This window comes from Polypterus senegalus, chromosome 3 (genome assembly GCF_016835505.1).
Source record: "Polypterus senegalus isolate Bchr_013 chromosome 3, ASM1683550v1, whole genome shotgun sequence".
Taxonomy (NCBI): Eukaryota; Metazoa; Chordata; class Cladistia; order Polypteriformes; family Polypteridae; genus Polypterus; species Polypterus senegalus.
In genome coordinates this window covers 130,378,432-130,400,871 of record NC_053156.1, presented here as the reverse complement: position 1 = coordinate 130,400,871, position 22,440 = coordinate 130,378,432, and the positions used below count along the sequence as shown (strand labels likewise).

Sequence of the window (22,440 nt, the reverse complement as noted above, 5' to 3'; positions counted from 1 at the left end):
TCAGTGGGCACAATGAGATGCCAAGCTAGTAGTGTAATGTAGAGTAGATTATCATTTTAGAATGTTCATTAACACTAGAATTACCAGAGCCTACGAAAAAACTTGTAAATCCGTCCCACCTTAAATCGCTTCTTAAAACCGTTCTCACCTCTCCGCCAGCATTTTTTGTTAATCCGCCAGCATTTTTTGTTAATCTAAATGTGCTGATAAAAGAAAAGCTGCAAGTAGCCGGCTATTCCATCCCCCCACCGAATTAGAACGTGCACAAACTTCTCCCAGCTCATGCCTTGATTGATTTTCTGGGAGTGAAGTGGAGTTTTAGAGTGGAAATAATAGATCGTTGTTTGGAACACACGCATTTCATGTCTGTTCCGTTTCTACAGTAATCTGTGTAAACACATTGTTAAAACAGAAACGTTTTTTATATTCTAGTAGTAGATGACAAAATGTAGGCATAAACTATATAATGTATGAAGCCTGAAGTCCAAATATCAAATAAATATTTTCACAGAAGGTACAAACAACACAACAATTGCGCTTTTATTCAAAAATATAACTGCAGAAACAAAAAGCCGCCTTAACATGCGACATTGACACTTGCTTATTACGACTGCCTCCATGGCGCAATTGATTCAGCTCCCGACTGGAAATCAAAAGGTCGCGAGTTTGATCCTGCGACACTCCGTTTTGAGAAGTAAACTACTCTTAGTCTTACTATTTTAGAATAAAAACATACATTTCAATCTGTAACAGCCGGTGTAATTTATGATACTTGTAAAGGTTAGCTTTTTTATTTTTATTTTTTATTAGTCAGTTTTATTATCTCTGTGTGTTCACGAGCCCAAACACACCCCACCCCCGCATCTGATACTGCTATTTTCACATAGACAGGCTATAACAGAGGTAAACTCAGCTCCCTTCTACATTGGAGCAAGAATGCACATACCATTGCTTGCATACTAAAGTGTCAGCAGGCACTTTTCGTGGCATTACACACATTTTTGAGCGTGCCCTCTGCACACTACTTGTGACTTTAGGCTTTAGGAAGTAAGTAAATAAATAATAATAAATTTGAGTAGTGAGCTGCTCTTATTGTTAATATTATACAATAAAAACACACATTTGATTTGTGTCTGTAACAGCCGGTGTAAATGTATAGTACTTGTAAAAGTTTGCGTTTTTTTTTTTTCTTCTTTTTTAATCTTTCAGTCACGATCACGATACAACACCCACCCCACGCCCCAGATCTGACGTGGTTACTTTTTATCTGAAACTTGAATAACTGTAGATGTGAGTGGTGTTTTGTGACTGGAATGGAAATTCTCTGATCTGGAGGGATAAAAGCTGACACACAAACGCTGGTGAATCTGCCTGCTTCGTATCTCACCGTCACTTGAATTTTTTTTTATTCAGTTTTATTGATTGTTCCTGCTCACGCTGAATTAGTATGCACCTTATGGTCCATGATGTCAAAGCCACAATGACAAACAAACAGAGACATAGGAATAGATGATATTTGGAATAACTCATTTTATGACCTGTATAGTACATTTCAGAAAACATTGTGACACTGATGCAACATTATTCATATTCATTTGCGCGCCTTCTTGCGCTTGTAATCAGTGACTGTGTTTTTTTTTTTTCTCCAATCTTGCCAGTGTCCACTTTTGGGTGCATGGGGGTTTTTCTTTTGTACTTCAGGACATGCAGAGGAAAGAATAGTACAGAGAGGTCAGTTCCGAGCTATATGCAATCATCAGATTCAAATGTTAACAGTTCCCACACACCCAAGGACCATCCTTTCTACGTTTACAACATGTGTACCTGTTGCAATGTACACATTTCTTTCTGTGCTGTGGTTACACTGAAGAGCTGGGGGGAGTGATGGTCTTGGAACAGAAGATTATCGATGTTGCATCCTATTTTCCTTTATCCATCGCCTTTTCTTGCAAGAAGTGACAACTAAGTTTCCCTGCAAGGTGAGCAAAGAACACTCTTCTTTTCTCAGTGGCCCCTGTACATGCCTTGCACATTACATGTGCGTTGATCGCTGCCAAGTCAAGCGTGTTATAGCACAAGCAACCAGCCACCAGCTTGCCTCTGCTTGCACTGAATAAACTCACGCCTTCTGGTGCACAATGTCAATGCAGCACCGGGCAAAAAAGAAAGAGACAAATATACAGTATGTGATATTTTGAAGAAATCATTTTATGACCTGAATAGTACCAATCAGAAAACATTGTTGCACTAATGCAATATTATTTGAAAATGAAATGTATGGCATTTGTAAAAGTTAGCTTTTTTTCAGTTTTACTCTCTCAGTCACTTTTATGCTCTCCCTTAGACCCCCCAACCCCTGATGTGACACTAACTAAAAGCGCCAGTGTAAATTCACACTAGATCTGATGCTGGTATCGTCTAATTCAAAGTAAAGTTTTGATAGCACAAGGTGAAAAAATTGTATGTGATAAAGTTTTGAACAAATTTAGACCAAGTCTTGCCTAAAGTAAGAATGAATGTATTAAAACTATGTCTGACTTCTACTTTGTTTAGTTGTTTCTTGCATGGGGCCAAATGCTTTCCATTACCAATGACCTGGATCAGCCAGATCTCTGTTTTCATATAATAAGACAACATTTGCTAGCCTACATTCTTTAAAAATTTCCCCTCGGTTGTAATGATTTTCAGTAAAATGAACAACAAGAAACTTAAGAGGTTTTAAATATTGCCTGGTCTTAGCAAGTTGTTTGATTTCAGCTTTTTCAATCTAAGCAGCAGTGCTTTCTGTAATTTCTTAATAACAGACTAAATCACATGATTTTCCATCTTGCTGCTGTTAGGAGATCTACTTGTATACACAGAAAAACTTACAAAAAATGCAAATTTAGAGTATTTGCAATTTTGTCCTCTATTTGTTTTAGTTCACTTTTACTCAGTGCTTTAGTTGCCAAAAATATTAGGGGAAACCCACCTTCAATGTAACTATGTCGGTATACTAATATTAATGTACTCTTAAGTTATGTACTTTACGTTCATCCAGGAATTATTGTAGGTAGAGGTAAGGCAATGAATTGTGCTACTTGGTAGACTACAACCACTAGTGTCATTTTACAAATCTGTTAGTAGTTTGATTTTGGAAAGTAATCAGTGAAGATGGAGCTGAATAAAGCAAAATGGATGGATAATGAGGTTCAGGTTTTATTAAGTGTGTTTGGAGCAAGGTTATTATAGTTTTTCTGACCTTACTTGGAAATTCAGTTTAGTTTTAGTTTTCCTTCATCAAGTATTTTTAGTTTTAGTTTAGTTTTTATTTCAGAAAGACATTTCTATTTTATTTTTATATATATTAGTTTCAGTTTTAGTAATTATGGCATGGAGCACCTACGGAGTGTCACAATCAGACAGAACTGTACACTTAACAGATTTGGATATGAGTTTAATGTTAGTGGAAGCTTACTATATTATTATCTGGTTTTATTTTTATCAGATGAAAACAAGCATAATCAAAATTAGACACTGAATATGAACAATTTTACACAATTTTATAATTTTTAAAATATTTTCTCATGAAAATCACAGGGGCTTAGGAAGAACAGGGCTCTTAGACTTGAATCGGTGTGCAGACCCCACTTAGCTGTATTGAGGGAAACAAAGAACAACAAGCATGTAGTGTCAAGGTTAGGGGTGGTGAGTCTTGAATAGCCCACCATAAGGAGCAGGGCAAGAGCAGGTAATGGGAGTACAGACAGGCACCAAATAACAGAGACAGCGTCTGAGATTAAGAACAACATATACATTATCTAAACCTGTTTATCCAGAGTAGGATTTCAGAAAACCTGGAGCCTACCGCGCCAGGTTTGGATGCAAGGCAGGAAAAATGCCTGGTATGCAATATATATGAAAAGGCTGATGTTAAGAACAAAAAAGAATATGATATTTCAACCATCCATTTAGAGAAAGAGAAAAAAACATTGATAAAAGGGAGACAAATATTTTAAAATATTCTGCTAATGGGTTACTTTCACAATATCAGGTATTTTGAATTGTGAATATGAACTAAAAAAGATAAATATAAATTAATAAATATTGAATAAATACAAAAACCAAAAAAAATACAGCCTCTCTGCCATTGTTTGTATCACTTCGTTGTTAAACGATGTTTTTAAAGCAAAAGTGATTGGTCAGTAACAATATGCTGATCTTGTATGATGACCTAGTCAGTATCTCGATTAGTGGCATTTTATTTTCAAAAACCGGGAGTGGTCTCCCCTCGACTTTCTTGTATACTCAGATATGGGGATGGATATTTGAGGAGTAAACTGCAAGACAATGATTATATTTTTATATTATGTACATTAAGGAACCATCAACAACAAATCAAATTAATAATATATTGAACAATTATTTAAAAAGTAAAGTTGAATAAATCGGACTCTGCAGCTGTATAAATAAAAAAAAATGAGTATGTGTTCAGGTAAAGTACCACTTCTGGGTGATGGATTTGGCCCAAAAGTTAATAAAGATCTACAATTGTGGTGTAACAACCACATGCCGAATTTCATCCATCTATCTACAAAGGTAGTTAAGTTTTTGAGTTATCGTGTTTACGCACACAAAGAGACGCGCACACGCAATTCCAATAAACAGTATTGTTGTACACTGGTTAGTCTATAACGTCAAGATTCATCAAAATATCGAGGTCGATTTTTTTCATGATTACTATACTTCCTGTATAGACTACTTCGTATATGAGAAAGTAAAAACGATTTCTCCTGTGCGAAATGGCAGGTGAATTGCTGTCAACAAAAAGCAGACACCTGCGAAATAAACTGAAACGTTACTCACTCGTGATTTTTCTATGGTAAACGTTTTGTTGACCAGCACATTCTGATTTCAGCCATTTGAATTACATCTTGATATACAAAAAGCACAAAGAAAGGCGGCACGCAAATCGCATTCTATTTCTCACGCTTTACGCACCCGCATTTAGCTTGCTCTGTCACCGCAAATGCTGTGTGAACTGCCGCCCTCCTTCACCAGCTGCCGTTCGCTGGATGAATATATGCGGGCGGCTCGTGGTGGATGACTTTCTGTTTTAGAGTTAAAACTTACAAGGGTTAAAGGCTAACGGCAAGAATATTCATTCAAAAACGAAAACTAAAAATATTTTAGTAAATTATTATTTTATTTCAGTTAGTGTTTCCAGCTATTTTAATAGTTTCGTTTAGTTTTAGTTTTTCATTTTGGTTTTGTTAATTATTTTATTTCAGTTTACAAAAATGTTTTTTTAATAATAGTTTCAGTTTTGATTTTAGTTTTCATTAACTATAATAACCTTGGTTTGGAGACGATGACACTCAAAAGGAATTGGGAGTCATCCATCCGAAATGATAAAATCTATTTGAAACTTTCATCACATTTGGCTGAACTGGGAATTAATCACAACACAAAGCAGTGTTGTGAAAAATAAAAAAAATAAAAATAAAACAAGACTACAAAAATGTAAAAATGATCATAGTTGTGATTATATAGCTCAGCATCAACAAATGTTGTTTTGGGGAGGAAGCAGAATCTTAGCCTTGTCTGTGGGGAACCATGCTTCTTATTATGATTTTAAAAAATATCAAAACAGACACATTCTTTAGTTATTACCACAGTGGAAAACAGGGCCCTCCAGCTTCCCCAACCCTGACACAGACAGGCAGAGACACAAATTCAGCATAGCACACATTTATTTCCATACAGGAACCGCATCTCCCTCGCTCCCCTCAACAGCACAGTACACCAAGCACCAAATATACAGCCCAGTCTTCTTCCTTTCTTCTCCCTTTGTCATTCCGCCTCCACTCCTCCTCTGGCAAACCTTGTCCTCTTCCCCCCGCTCTGGTTCTTTGAGTGGAGTGAGATAGCTCATTTTATGTTGGCCCTGGAAGTTTTCCAGGGAGTGAGATAGCTCATTTTATGTTGGCCCTGGAAGTTTTCCAGGTGGTTTGATAATCAGGCCTGGAATCACTCCCAAGTGTAGTGTAAGTACAATGTAGTGCTCTGCAGCTCCCCCTGACGGCCCTCATGGAACCTAACAAGTCTGTGCCAGACTCCAACTCCTAGGGTGCCCTGCGGGAATCCAGGAGGGCTGCCCTCTAGCCTCCCGGGGAAGGTAGTGCCTTGCAGATGGTCTTACTCCCGGTCCTTCCATCTAGCTGGCGTCCTGGCCAGGTAATGGCCATTCCCGCCCATCTCATCACTTTTATCCCACTACGTATTTAGTTCAGATGTAGCTTCATGCATGCTTTCTGAGTACAATCATGTGACTGATTGACTGATCAGCATTGTAATCACTCAACTTGTTAGTGTCACAAAGTTGTAAGTTGAGACAAAATGATGAAGTGATGAATTGTTTTTTAATACCATGTCTTACACAGTCCCTAAAAAGGGATAGAGGTTTCTCATTCATTCTCTGAGTGTTGCTGGGGGTAACACCGCATGTACCATGCACTGTTATGCATATAGGTTTGTGCACCCTAGCAGTGCTAACAGTTGTAGAAACTAAGGATTGAAATTTCGGAGGAAATGGCTATGTAGTTTGAATCTACTCTTTAAAATAAAGGTTCTAAAGTGGCACTTTGCTTAAATGTGTTATTGTCAAAGAACCATAGTTTGGTTAATAACCATTTAATTCTGTGAATCGTTGTTTGCAAACGAAATTAGTTCTTTGAGCTGTGTAAAGTTTTCAAATAGGTGGAAAAATAAAATATTTAATGTATAGTAGGCTACATATAATTGGATATTAACGGTTCCAGAAAACCTGAACTTAGGCTGTTTTATTGTAAGCAGCAAAAATACTTTTAAAAGAATAAAGCCATTGGTATTTTATAAATCTGCTATTATCTATTGATGGTTATTTATGGAGCCTACAAGTGATCTAAATAAAGAAAAGGTCTTTTTAGAACCTTCTTGTGAATGGTTGTCCTATGGCATCACTCTGAACAACCACTCTGGCACCTTTATTTTTAAGAGTGTACACTGGTGTTGAAATAAATGTTTTCATTTTTGTAATCTCAAAATAAAATTTATTTAGTGCTTCAATACACAAACCACTATATTTATGCGGTTTAGCAGAATGGGCAAAACAAAAAACGAGCTAAATTTGTGTCATTGGTTTGGTGTTTGAAGCCAAGCTAATGTTCACTCATATAATCCCTAAAATGTAATAAACATAGTGAAAGCACAAATGTCATGTGTGTCAAAGATATGTTGGTCAGTGTAATGCAGTCTACCAGTTAAACTACAGGTCCAGTTAATATTTTACTTCTGGACTAGTATACACTATATAGGCTAAAGAATAAAACAAAAAGTCACAGCAGTCATATAAGATACAGTGAAAGCAGCACAACAAAGGGTGTTTAATGACTTTTGCCTGTCACATATTTTTCATAAAGATTATAGTTCCTGTTGTGTGGTAGGAACACAACACACAGCAGTGGTCAGGGACCACAAGTGGTCTTGGGCCTACATTGTACAGGAACTCATTGGTTCCTGAAAACAAAGTTCTGACAGTGGTAAAGCACCTTAAATTCACCCAGAATCAACCTTACAATGAAACGGTGAATAGTGTACCTGAGAACATTGGTAAAAATTAAGGTGAAGCACATTTAAAATAGCAGTAAGGAAAAACTTCACAGAAAGGGTTAATCAAATCTGGACCAAAGTACCAAGTTAGGCAATTGAAGCAGAAACATAGAGAACTTTTAAAAGTATCTGGATAACATTAATAAAACTCAGCTCTTAGCTAACCAAACAATTTTGATGGACTCAATGGTGTCAGACTTCTAATGTTCTTGCATTAAAGTCCCTGCCAATCCATCTTTTCATTATCTAACCCAATTACAGTAAAACCTCGATTATCTGTCAGGCTAGGGACCGAGGCCATGAAGATAAGAGAAAAGACGGATAACAGAACAACTACTTAAAAATTATATACAGTAGATTAGTTTAGCGAACAACAACAACATTTATTTATATAGCACATTTTCATACACAAAATGTAGCTCAAAGTGAAGAATAGAAAAATAAAAGACATAGTAAGAAAATAAAATAAGTCAACATTAATTAACATAGAATAAGTATGGTCTGATGGCCAGGGTGGACAGAAAAAACAAAAAAGGGTCATATTTATTTACAAAACAAAACTGTATTAACAAAATATAATATAGTTTTAGCAAAATTAATTCATACAATATTATAATGACCAGCATAATAAGCAAATACAACTCATAGGTTCTAGAGTTTTCTATGTTTTACTTGGTGTCTTTGTTCCATAACAAACAGTGCCCTGTTTTATACTCCATTATCTGGGTTACAGAGCACACCTCCAAAACAAAAAAAGAAAGCTTTCCCTACCAATCAGTTTATCTTTTGCCACTTACATTCTTTTTTTCCTCTATATCGCAAACACACCTGTTTATTGTCTCCTGACTTGCTACTCAAAACTTCCTTACACCGCACCTTTCTTTTTCTCCTAACTTCTCCTGTCACTTATCTCCTAAGAGGCATTTCCACCCCTTAAAGAACAACACTTACAACACTCATTCTACCCTTTCTCCTCCAGTACAGTGCATCACAAGCTGCCTGCACATCACAATATAGTAACAGCTCCAGCAGACCCTCTTGACCCAGTGTTTGGATATAGCAGGTTGGATAATGGATGGATGGATAATGTAACATAATTTAAAAAGAAAATCACAATACAGAAGAACATTAACATTAATACAGAATAACATTACCATCAGTGGTTTCTATTTTCAACACATTTTTCAATTTTGTTGGCATCACGCTTTATATTGTTCACCGTCTTTCCTACTCTGTAAATTGAAGCCATTTCATAAATGTTTAATAATTTCAATTTTTGTTACAATTCCAACACCACATGTATACATTTATTAGCCATAACAATGTATAGTAGATTCATTATAACAAACGAGAAAAGCTACAAAATGCTATTAAAACTGAAGATACATAACTAACATTGTGGTTCTGGGGAAGAACAGAAGAACACTGTGCCCTAGCACAAGCGAAAGTTGTTCCAATGTGCAAAGCTTGCAATGTATTGCTCAGTAGTAATAGTACAGTAATACCTAGAAGCTGGTGTGTGCAATGTTTTTTTTTTTATTTTATTTTATTATAAGTACCCAGATGATTAATGTAAACTAATGGTTAATTGAGTGACGGATAATCAAGATTTTACTGTATTCCATTTCAGGCTCATAAAGATTAAAGATTATCTTTCACTAGTTGTAAAATTAAATCTACTGCAGTATTATAATTCTAGCTAAGTGTTTCAAAATGACACTTTAGTGGAAACCTTTTTATCTTAAAAAGTCATACAAAACTATATTGGAGTGATTACAAGAAAAGTATAATGTTAACACACGATGAAGAACAAGATGGAGCTCAAGGCATTTTGTGCTACATTTACTCAGTGGGCTGGATTACATCAAGTACAATAATTTAATAAGACTGCTGGTTGAAAGTTGATAGGGTCAGTAGATTTGTAGATGTCTAGGAAAAAGACAAAGAACAATCCTTGCAAGCTTTGTGAACAGAGATGTTTTTAAGAGGTGCTTGCTGCATTCTTCCTGGGGATTTTGTGTTCTTGGATGTCTTTTGCGTAAGAACGCTAGAATGGCAAAATTGTAATGTTTTGCTTGTACAGTGCTTCCCCCAGCCAGAACTGTAAAACTGTAAATCTAGTTTGAGTTGCAACATGGCTCTGTGTGTAATTAAAAAAAAAAAAAAAAAAAGTTAAAAAGTAGATGGGATAACATTAGCCACATGATTTTTACCTGCTCAAAGGTAAATTAATATGGAACTTTTATTAGTATTGAGAATCAAGCAGTATTCAATCTACATTAAAGTTTAATAAATATTTTACTGTGATAAAGAAATATTAATGGCATCATAGCTAGGATTATATGTCCCATATGGGAATGCAATGTGCATGCTGCACCCTGTAATATGTAATTCACATATATTCAATTAAGTGCATTTCTTTGTATTAAGCATTTACTTCTTATTTATGGGTAAAAGTGATGGCCCTTTTTATAGTGCCTCTTGGGCTTACAGTATAGCTAGTAATTATACTCTCTGCAAAGCTATCTTAGCATCATTATTATTAAGCAACTTTTTATATAAATGCTGCCTTATAGGAGTGGGAGGTATATTCCTTAAATCCAAATTATTGCATAACTAATCATTCTGATGGTTTCGGTAGATACCATTGTGAATTGTTTGTATATACTTTTCAGAATTAAACAAATAGGAAATGTAGTACTGATTAATGTTATTAACACAGTCATGACACCTATTGAAAAACCTGTTAATGCTCAGCTACTGAAATAGATTCAACTCTCTTGAACTTACAAAAGTAAAATTACTTTTCCTATTTCCTTTTACATGCATGTTTTATGTGTTATGTACAAACTAGGTGTGTTACCTGGCCTTGCCCAGGAAATTGACCTCAGTTGTAGTACTGTATGTCAATCAGGTATATCAGAAGTACTATGTAATTACCTAAGTGCTGTTTTGTTTGTAATATTTGTAGGATTTTCAGTTGTCAAGTCTTCGGACCTAAAAAAGGACATAAAACTTTGAATTGCGGTTGTGGGTGCAAATCCTGCCACTGACATTGTGTAACCATGAGCAAATCACTTTACCTACCTGTGCTCCAACTGGAAAAACAAAAGAAATGTAACCAGTTGTATCTCAGATGATGTAAGTCACCATGGATAAAGGCATCAGTCAAATTAGTATTAATAATAATAATATTAGGTCAGTGGAGCTGCTTACTCTTGAACATGCTACACACTGCATCAGATCATTTTCTGTTTTTTCTGCTTTTTCTAGTGGTTATTGCAAAACACAGTTTTACAGAAATGTCTATTCTTTTGAGTTGAAACAGTAATCAATAGGAATAATGTGACATTTGAGTATATATTAATATCATTATTAGTTGTTTATAATTTTCTTTTGTTTACACCATTCAGTTAAGTATAGTATTTCTTTTAATGTTTTCCATCAGTTGTATGTGGTCCCTCTTTAAAGTCCTCACATGCGAATGAATATGCAAAGCAGTGCTTGAAGTGAATATACCGTACCATATGTGTTACACTGATGTATTAATGTGAAAAGTGTGGAACATGGACCATGAGCTTCTAGCATCATGACACAGATTCTGTGGTTTACCCATTATAAATTCAAGCCCCATTATCTCTGGCTGCTGTTTTCCCCCTTGTAGTTTTAAGCAATGATATCAAAGAGCAGGGGTCGAAAAAAAGATTGATTTTCAGCACCACAGCTGGAAGTCAAAGTAATGGAAAGGATAACCAAAATGAAAGCCTGTATACATCTAAGAGTGTCGATGGTCAACAACAAAAAATAGCACTTCTAACCACTTAGCTTTGCATCTTCTTTGAGCTTCACCAGACTTCACTCTTTCCATTTCAAAATGTGATCATATCTTTAGTAGTCTGTCTAACCTTTTGACTAGTGGTGCTATTCGCGTGGGTTGTCAGTCACTGCTGTGTTGTTCATTTTCAAAAGCCTGCTCACAGTGCAGCATAGAGCATGCAAGTTAGCATAGTATCAATAAATACTGACTATTAAAAAAAACTGAAATCTGTTAAGGCACTTTTGAGATTTTTGAGATGTATTTATATACAGAAGAATTTTTAAAAATAAAAACAAATACTGAGATTAATAAAGGACCCCCAAACCCCCCCCCCAACAATATCTGTAAACTCATCAGGTTTAAGTAAGCACCATTTCCATTGCAGACCATGGTTACCGGCTTCCACCTGTGATCAATTGTAATCAGTGTGATCATTGAAGCATAAAAACAGCTATTCCTGGAGTATTCCCTTGCTTGGTAGTGCAACTGACAGCAAACAACTGACTATGGGTGGCAAGTCACTTTGAAAACATCTCAGGGATAGAGTTGTGGACAGACATAAGGCAGGAGATGGATACCAAAAAAAATCTCAAAGACTTTATCAATCCCAAGGAGCACAGTAAAATCCATAATAATGAAGTGGCAAGTGTTTGGTACTACTAGGACCATGCCTGTATCCGGCCGTCCCTCCAAACTGGATGGAAGAGCAAGGAGGAAACTGGTAAGAGAGGCTACCAATCAGCCAATGGCAGATTTTATGACAAAGAGTGGTCATGGTTTGCATGTGACAACAATTTCACAAGCGCTCCACAATTGTGGCTTGTTCGGGAGGGTCGCAAAGAAAAAGCCACTTCTCAAGAAAGGCTCTTTTGAGCTTTGCCAGAATGCACCTTGAAGATTCTGATGCCAAGTGGAAAAATGTCTTATGGTCAGATGAGACCAAAATCGAACTATTTGGCCTCAGTGCCAAATGGTACACCTGGCGGAAATCCAATGCAACTCACCATTGACAACGCACCATACCAATAGTAAAGCATGGAGGTGGCAGCATCCTGTTGTGGGGGTATTTCTCTGATTAGGGGAGAAGGAAAAATGGATGGGGCAAAATACCGTTAAATTCATGAGGAAAACCTGCTACCCTCGGGCAGAATGTTCACCTTTCAGCACGACAACGACACAAAGTACACGGCAAAATTGACCACACAGTGGTTGAAGGAGAAAAAAGTGAATGTCCTTGTGTGGCCCAGTCAGAGCCCAGACTTAAATCCCATTGAAAATCTGTGTAAAGATTTGAAGATAGTAGCCCACCAACGCTCACCATCCAATTTTGACCAAACTTGAACAGTTTTGTAAAGAAGAGTGGACAAATATTGCTCAATCTAGATGTGCATAGCTGATAGAGAAGTATCCCAACAGACTCAAGGCTGTCATTAAAGCAAGGTGGTTCAACAAAATTTTGACATTAGAGGGTGATCCTTTATTAATCTCAGTATGTCTTGTTTTTGATTTTTTTATAATTTTTCTGAACTGTAGCAATAGTAGTAATATCTTTCACTTGGATGTTCTAGGTTGCATTGAGTAAGTACTGCTGGGAAGAAATATTTTTTGTGTGTTTTAATTTAAGGCTGTAAAGCAAAAGAAATGGAAATATTTCGAAGGGGGTGATTCTTTTCTATACTCACTGTGTGTGTGTGTGTGAATATATGCATATATGTGTGTGTGTGTATATATATGTGTATATATATATATATATATATAGTATATATGTATATATATATATATATATATATATATATATGTATATATATATGTGTATATCTATATATATATATATATATATATATATATATATATATATATATGTATATATATATATATATATATATATATATGTATATATATATATATATATATATATATATATATATATATATATATATATATATATATATATATATATATATATACATATATATATATATATATATATATACATATATATATATATATATATATATATATATATATATATATATATATATACTGTGTATATATATATATATATATATATATATATATATACATATATATATATATACATATATACTGTGTGTATATATATATATATATATACTGTATATATGTATATGTATATATATGTATGTATATATATATATATGTATATATATATACTGTATGTATGTTTATATATATATTGTCACGCTTGGGTCACAGATTTGCACATAGACACAGAAGGTCGTAGAAACAAGAAGGATTTTTATTCAAACACTGCAAACACATGAGCTTAAACGTGCTCCATGACAAGTCAGAGATGACAGTTCCGCTAGGAGCAGAGAGAGATAAAAGCAAACAATCGATTCCAAAACTGACAGGTGCTGCGCAAGGCTTATAAGTTGGCGGAGTACCGCGCGAGGCTTGTATTACAGGTTAAAAGTGCAAGGATAAGGAGCAATGTGAGGGTAGTCAGTGTTTCAGGGTTTGTGGTTTTCCCAGGTGCGTCTGTCTCTATTTGGTGTGCGATCAGCCCTCCTGCTTACACCCTCCCCCTCAGCTTTATTCACATTCCTGTGAATCAAGCGACTCTCTGTACCAAGTTCATGTTCATGTAGTCGGGATAATACATCTGCGTTGACATGTTCAGAACCTGGTCGGTGTTTTACTGTGAAACTGTAAAGTTGTAAACCCAGAAACCATCTCATTAGACAAGAGTTTGTATCTTTCTGTCGGTACAACCACTGAAGTGGAGCATGATCAGTTACCAAACGGAAGTTCCGTCCCCACAAGTAATAGCGAAGCACTTCCACAGCCCACCTAATTGCCAAGCATTCTTTCTCAATTGTAGAATAATTACGTTCCCTAGGAAGTAATTTCCTACTCAAATATGTGATTGGATGTTCTTCTCCATCAAAAATTTGTGACAGGACTGCGCCCACACCAAATGCACTCGCGTCTGTTTGCAAGATAAAATCTTTTGTGAAATCCGGGTTCCTTAGAACCGGGTAAGAAGACAATGCTTTTTTTAAATCGCTGAAAGAACGTTCGCAATTTTCTGTCCACAAGATAGGTCGTTTTTTTTTTTTGCCTCTAGTAAGTTCTGTAAGAGGAGCAGCTCTATGTGCAAAATTTGGAATGAATCTTCTGTAGTAACCAGCAAGCCCCAGAAAAGCTCGTACTTGTTTCTGTGTCTCAGGTCTCGGGTAAACAAGCATTTCTTCTATTTTCCTTAACTGTGGCCTAAGTAAACACTTGCCCATAGAATAGCCTAAGTAATGAGTCTCAGACCTGCCCAGTTTACATTTCTTAGGGTTAGCAGTAAGGCCAGCCTGTCTCAAGCTTTCAAGAACGGCTTAATATATATATATATAATGTGTGTGTGTACATTGCATCTGGAAAGTATTCACAGCGCATCACTTTTTCCACATTTTGTTATGTTACAGCCTTATTCCAAAATGGATTAAATTAATTTTTTTCCTCAGAATTCCACACACAACACCCCATAATGACAACGTGAAAAACGTTTGCTTGAGGTTTTTGTAAATTTATTAAAAATAAAAAAACTGAGAAATCACATGTACATAAGTATTCACAGCCTTTGCTCAATACTTTGTCGATGCACTTTTGGCAACAATTACAGCCTCAAGTCTTTTTGAATATGATACCACAAGCTTGGCACACCTATCCTCGGCCAGTTTCGCCCATGCCTCTTTGCAGCACCTCTCAAGCTCCATCAGGTTGGATGGGAAGCGTCGGTGCACAGCCATGTTAAGATCTCTCCAGAGATGTTTATTCGGATTCAAGTCTGGGCTCTGGCTGGGCCACTCAAGGACATTCACAGAGTTGTCCTGAAGCCACTCCTTTGATATCTTGGCTGTGTGCTTAGGGTCGTTGTCCTGCTGAAAGATGAACCGTCGCCCCAATCTGAGGTCAAGAGCGCTCTGGAGCAGGTTTTCATCCAGGATATCTCTGTACATTGCTGCAGTCATCTTTCCCTTTATCCTGACTAGTCCCCAGTTCCTGCCGCTGAAAAACATCCCCACAGCATGATGCTGCCACCACCATGCTTCACTGTAGGGATGGTATTGGCCTGGTGAGGAGCGGTGCCTGGTTTCCTCTAAACGTGACGCCTGGCATTCACACCAAATATTTCAATCTTTGTCTCATCAGACCAGAGAATTGTGTTTCTCATGGTCTGAGAGTCCTTCAGGTGCCTTTTGGCAAACTCCAAGCAGGCTGCCATGTGCCTTTTACTAAGGAGTGGCTTCTGTCTGGTCACTCTACCATACAGGCCTGATTGGTGGATTGCTGCAAAGATGGTTGTCCTTCTGGAAGGTTTCCCTCTCTCCACAGAGGACCTCTGGAGCGCTGACAGAGTGACCATCGGGTTCTTGGTCACCTCCCTGACTAATGCCCTTCTCCCCCCAATCGCTCAGTTTAGATGGCCGGCCAGCTCTAGGAGGAGTCCTGGTGGTTTTGAACTTCTTCCACTTACGTATGATGGAGGCCACTGTGCTCATTCTATAACGTTCCCCAGATTTGTGCCCAGAGAAAATCCTGTCTCGGAGGTCTGCAGAAAATTCCTTTGACTTCATGCTTGGTTTGTGCTCTGACATGAACTGTCAACTGTGGGACCTTATATAGAAAGGTGTGTGCCTTTCCAAATCATGTCTAATCAACTGAATTTACCACAGGTGGACTCCAATTAAGCTGCAGAAACATCTCAAAGATGATCAGGGGAAACGGGATGCACCTGAGCTCAATTTTGAGCTTCATGGCAAAGGCTGTGAATACTTATGTAGATGTGCTTTCTCAATTTTTTTATTTTTAATAAATTTGCAAATATCTTAAATTTTTTTCACGTTGTCATTATGGGGTGTTGTGTGTAGAATTCTGAGGAAAAAAATGAATTTAATCAATTTTGGAATAAGGCTGTAACATAACAAAATGTGGAAAAAGTGATGTGCTGTAAATACTTTACGGATGCACTGTGTATGTATATATATATATATGTATATGTATATATATATATATATATATATATATATATATATATATATATATATATATATATATATATATATATATTAGCAAATATGCAAGTACAGTCTCAGAATGCGGAGAAGTAGTGTGTTAAAGAAGTTATGAAAAGAAAAGCAAACATTTTAAAATAACGTAAGATGATTGTTAATGTAATTGTTTTGTCATTGATATGAGTGTTGCTGGCATATATATATATATATACACACACACACACACACACAACACATATATAAACATATATATACATATACATATATATATATATATATATATATATATATACATCTATATACATATATATATATACACATATACACACACACATATATATACATACTGTATATACAACATATACATATCTACATATATACTGTATATACACATATATATATACAAATCTACATATATATATATATTAGGTGGGACTCGATTAAAAAATTAATCCAATTAATTAGAGGCTGTGTAAGAATTAATCTTGATTAATCGTATGTAATCGCACGTAAATTTGCCCCAAATCGCAAATGTTTTTTTTTTTAATTTAAAAGCGGTTTTAGTGGGCGACAGAATCAAATAATAGACATGGACATGAATATTGTAAACTGAAGCTGTTTTAATTTCTGAAAAAAAGCTTTAAACTGCATTTGAATTCAAAACAGAAACAAAAATATCATCCCTGGTTAAAATTGGGCAGACTTAAAAATAAAGTGGTAGTTTAAGTACTTTAAGTACATTTTCAGAATAGTATTGTCTTTAAATAATAATAACCAAAATTTCACCATAAAGTGCAGTTTTCTTCTTAAAAAATAAGTCAGAAACATAAAAGGTAATTTGACCAGCTTACTCTTTAAACTCTGAGTAACATTAGCCAAAATTATTTTGTACATTAGGCTAAAACAGTGTGATCATTGAACATTTTGTAATTAGATGTATTTAGAATTACTAACGGTCACGGAAGTCCAATGATCCCCAGTAAGAGCCACAAAGTCCGCTTTCTGTAATGCATCTAATTTTGCTTGCTTTTCAGTGTGCACAAAACCATGCTTTTATCAAGGCTTCGCTGGTAGTCGAAATGATCAGTCGTAGGAACGCGCTTTATTCCGACTCTAACATTTTTGTAGCTGTGATGTGTGCATCAGTGTAATGGATGTACCAGGAAATCATGCATTGACAAAAGTTCCGTTTGCTTGGAATTGAAAGTGTGATTAAATCGTTATTTTTAACGCGTTATGGAGTACATGCATCGAAGCTTCTCAGCTGTGCTTGTGCTAAGAAAGGGAAAATTTTAAAAATAGCGTAACATGATTCTGCGTTAACCTAATATTTTTCATACGTCCCAAACCAAGGAGATGCGAAGGTAAAATGAATCAGTAGCAGCGGGTACATAGTCAGTACACCCCCTCTCGGGAATCGAACCTCGAATGTCGGCGCTAGAGGCGAAGATTCTACAATTGCGCCACAGCGTGTGGCTTATCTATGCTAAAGTATGTATTGTAGATCGGGTATATATATACATTTATATATATACCCGTATCGCAGTGGAGAAGTAGAAGTTATGAAAAGAAAAGGGAACATTTTAAAAATAGCGTAACATGATTGTCAATATACAGTAATTGTTTTGTGAGTGTTATTGAATGTTGCTGTCATCAAGGATTTGATTATCATTATTTCTTTCAATCAGGCTCGTATTTGTAGGATGTGTTCAAGTTACATTCCGTGTTTGTCAATCGTTGTAAAGATAAGAGGTTTCATTCATCGATTAGTTCCTTACTGCATCAATAAACAGCTCGTCTTCCTTTTATCTGTGATGTGACAAACTGCATGCACGGGTTTTTTTTACACTGTCTTCCTTTAGCAGGACATTCACTTTTTCCACCGTGTGCTTTGTTTCGCAGTAGCTGCACTTATGAATATGATTCTATGTATAAGGCGCTTCATATTTTTTGCTGCCTTCTCAATTGTGTAATTCGGTTTTGTTCAGCACTCTTTGGAACTGTTGCTTTTGTCTGTGCACTGCGTCAGTTCCGTGAGCCGCTTGGTGTTCTTGCATCGAAGGTTCCCAGCTGTACTGGTGCCATCTCGTGTAATGTCAGCTAAGACCCGGCACTTAAAACTTTCTCTCGCAGTTTCAATGAGTTTGTGCCAAACACCACCCTGACCATCTCATCTTCCTCTGCATAAGCACAGTCCTTCACCGTGAATATTTACGGCAGTGTTTGTATTGGATTGCGCTGATGGGCGGCCTTATATGGGCAGGCACTAAATTACAAGCGCTAGTGGTAGTCTATGAACTTAATTTAATATAAACTTACGGTTCACGCCGTGCTTTGTTTCGCAGTAGCTGTACTTATGAATATGCTTGTATGCATCATTTGCTTCATAATGTTTTTCTGCCTTCTCAATTGTGAAATGGCGTTTTGTGCTCATCGCTGTTTGGAGTTCTTCCTTGTGCTCTACGTACTTACGTAGGAGGCGTGATGATGTCACACGAAACTTTGCCCCCCGCGGCCATCTCCAACTCAAGACTCCATTACATTATATGGGGAAAAATAGCTTCCAGTTATGACCCTTATGCGTAGAATTTGAAATGAAACCTGCCCAACTTTTGTAAGTAAGCTGTAAGGAATAAGCCTGCCAAATTTCAGCCTTCTACCTACACGGGAAGTTGGAGAATTAGTGATGAGTCAGTGAGTGAGTCAGTGAGTGAGGGCTTTGCCTTTTATTAGTATAGATATATATATATATATATATATATATATATATATATATGCAAAATGCAGGAGCATCTAAGAAGAAGCATGTTTGTCGCGGATGCGAATTGCTGTATGTACACTTTGCTATGCTGCACGCGTGTCGTCGCGTAACGAAAACTCATTTTTTAAAGACTGCTCACTTCATTGTGTTTTAACCTCAGTTGTAAAGGAATGTTTTAATGATCCCATGGGATACCCCTTGCAAACAGTTTTACACGCTGCATATGGCGATTCACCTCCGCGAGAAACATGCCTCTATTAACAGTCAACGTGTGGGAGGGGCGTGTGTACAAAGGGTAGGGACGAAAACAGTGGCAGCGTATGAGTCGCACTTAGTGGCAATTCCTCGGTTTGCACCCCGAATGGGGTTCAACGGCTTGCCCACGCCTAGACACACGCTCAATCTCATGCATAATTATTTATTGAATGGTAAACACTAAGACAGGTTAGTGTGAGAATACAACAGTAAGTGAATGAAAAGATGGAACTCTGGAGAGAGCAAAATACAATACAATAGTGAACCCGCGGCATAACAAACGCAGCATAATTATTTATTGATGGTTGAACACTTCTGGAAAGACACAGGGACACCCCTAGAACTGTTCTACACGCCGCATACAGTGATTCACATCTGCGACAAACTGTTTTACACACTGCATACAGCGAATCACATCCGCGACATGATTTTTCCTAGATGGTCCTGTCGCGTCCACCTTCGCACTCGAAGCATACACACTGCCTGCTCATGTACCCGGTCGCAAGCCGCGTCCAGCCTTGTTCTCGAAGCATACACACCGCCTGGTCATATGTGCCTGGTCATATGTCCGCTCGCAAGAGAAACTCATGGAGAGCCGCCCACCAGCTGCCTGTGTGTGTGCCTCTGTCTGTCTCTGGCGCGGCTTTCTCTTGCGCTGCCTCTGTGTGAACCGGTCAGGCACAGAGAAGGTCAGCTGCTGACAGAGCGTTTCGACTGTTGCAGGGCCTGCATTGGTGAAGCAGGTGAGACGGTAATGAAACAGAGGCACAGGGCTTATTGTTTTTTAAAGACTGATTCCTTCATTGTGCTTTAACCTCAGTTTTAAAGGATTGTTTTAAGGATCCCATGGGAAACCCCTCGCCAACCGTTTCACACGCTGCATATGGCGATTTACCTCCGCGAGAAACATGCCTCTATGAACAGTCAACGTAGCTCAGAGGTATATATATATACAGTGGAACCTCGGTTCACGACCATAATTCGTTCCAGAACTTTGGTCGTAAACCGAGTTGGTCGTGAACGAAGCAGTTTTCCCCATAGGATTGTATGTAAATACAATTAATTCGTTCCAGACCGTACAAACTGTATGTAAATATGTAAAAATATGTAAAGATTAAGCACAAATATAGTTAATTACACCATAGAATCCACAGTGTAATAGTAAACTAATGCAAAAACATTGAATAACACTGACACAAAACACCCAGGCTCCCTGATCAGCTACACTCTCTCTCTGTAGCACACACACCACCAAAGCCCCTCCCTCCCTGCCTGCCTGCCTCCCTCCCTCCCTCCCTGCCTGCCTGCCTCCCTCCCTGCCTGCCTCCCTCCCTCCCTGCCTGCCTCCCTCCCTCCCTCAGCTACAGGAGCAGGCTGGCTCACGCGCTCTCTCTCTGTGTAGCGCACACACACACACACACACACCTATCCTCCCCATCCCTTCCCTGTCAGCTGCCGTGCTCTCTCTGCGCTTATGCGCTAGTGCTCTCTAATCTCTCTGTAGTGCGGCTCGCGCAGCATTTTTTTTAAAATGAGTTTTAAGCACAGCAGAAAAAAAGGAACAATTCCGAAGCGCTTGCAAAAACCAACTCACAAGCAAACAAGTCAGATTGCAGGAGATCGCGCTATTAAACCTAAAGCCTGATCGCTGTAAGCAATGTTGTTCAAATGAGTTTTAAGCACAGCAGAAAAAAAGGAACAATTCCGAAGCACTTGCAAAAAACAACTCACAAGCAACCAAAAAAGTAACATTGCAACAAATCACACGATGAAGTCCTCCATGTAAACAATTTTTTTAATGAGTTTTAAGCAAAGGGAAAACCACGAACATTTGAAAAAAAAACAAATCACAGCATGATCTGAAAAATTAACTTTTGAAAAATCAGTAAAACAAAAACTAATGTACAGTACATACCACCAAGAAAACTGTAACCTTGCATGAGTAAATGGGTGGAGAGGAGGTTACAGTTTTGAGGGAGAGTCCGGCTCTGCGATGGAGGGATGTTTTCTTTCAGGCGTTTTCTCTGTTGTGCTTTCTTGGGTTTCTGGTGTTTTTAGCCTTTTAGCTGGTGGATCAGACTTACTGAAATAGCGGTCTAATGTGACTTGCCTTTTCCTACGCATTAAAATTTTTCGGAAATGCGAGACGACATTGTCGTTCATCATGTTTATCACTCTGTTCGTAACCGCTTTGTCAGGGTGGTTCTTTTCAAAAAAATCCTGGCACTCGCTCCATTTTTCCATGATGGCTTTTATCGCATCACTTTTAAAACTGTCCTTTCCTCTTCTTCCCCGGAGGACTGCTCCTCGTTGAGCAACCTAAGCTGCTCCTGCTGGAGTGCAGCGAGTTCCTCTGTCGTCAGCTCCTCCTTGTGATCCAGGACCAGCTCCTCGATGTCCTCATTGTCCACTTCAAGACCCATGCTCTTGCCCATGGACACAATCTCATCCACAACAGGAGGCTCAAAGCTTTCTAAAACCTGTTCAGGAACGATTCAGGCCAAAGTTTCTTCCAGGCGGAGATCAATGTGCGGTGTGTGACGTCTTCCCAGGCTTTATCAATGAGGCCGATGCAATGCACGATATTAAAATGGTTCTTCCAGAACTCTTTCAGGGTCAAAGACGTCTCCTCGGTCACATTAAAACACCTGGTGAATAGTCCTTTGGTGTACAGTTTCTTGAAATTTGAAATAACCTGCTGGTCCATGGGCTACAGAAGAGGAGTCGTGTTGGGGGGGAGGAACACGACCTTAATAAATTCGTACTCCTCGACCATATCGTCAACCAAATTTGGAGGGTGTGCCGGTGCATTGTCCATTAGAAGAAGGCATTTTTTAGGCAGGTTATTTTCTTCGAGATATCGCTTCACGGCGGGAGCGAAAGCTTCGTGCAGCCATTCTAAAAACAAAGTCCTTGTGACCCACCCTTTT

General features: G+C 37.7%; 1 protein-coding gene across 1 annotated transcript in view; it reads left to right on the top strand.

Annotated features, from left to right (window-relative positions):
- rev3l (REV3 like, DNA directed polymerase zeta catalytic subunit) overlaps positions 1 to 22,440 on the top strand; it is a 361,606-nt gene that overhangs the window by 149,179 nt on the left and 189,987 nt on the right. The window lies entirely within an intron of this gene.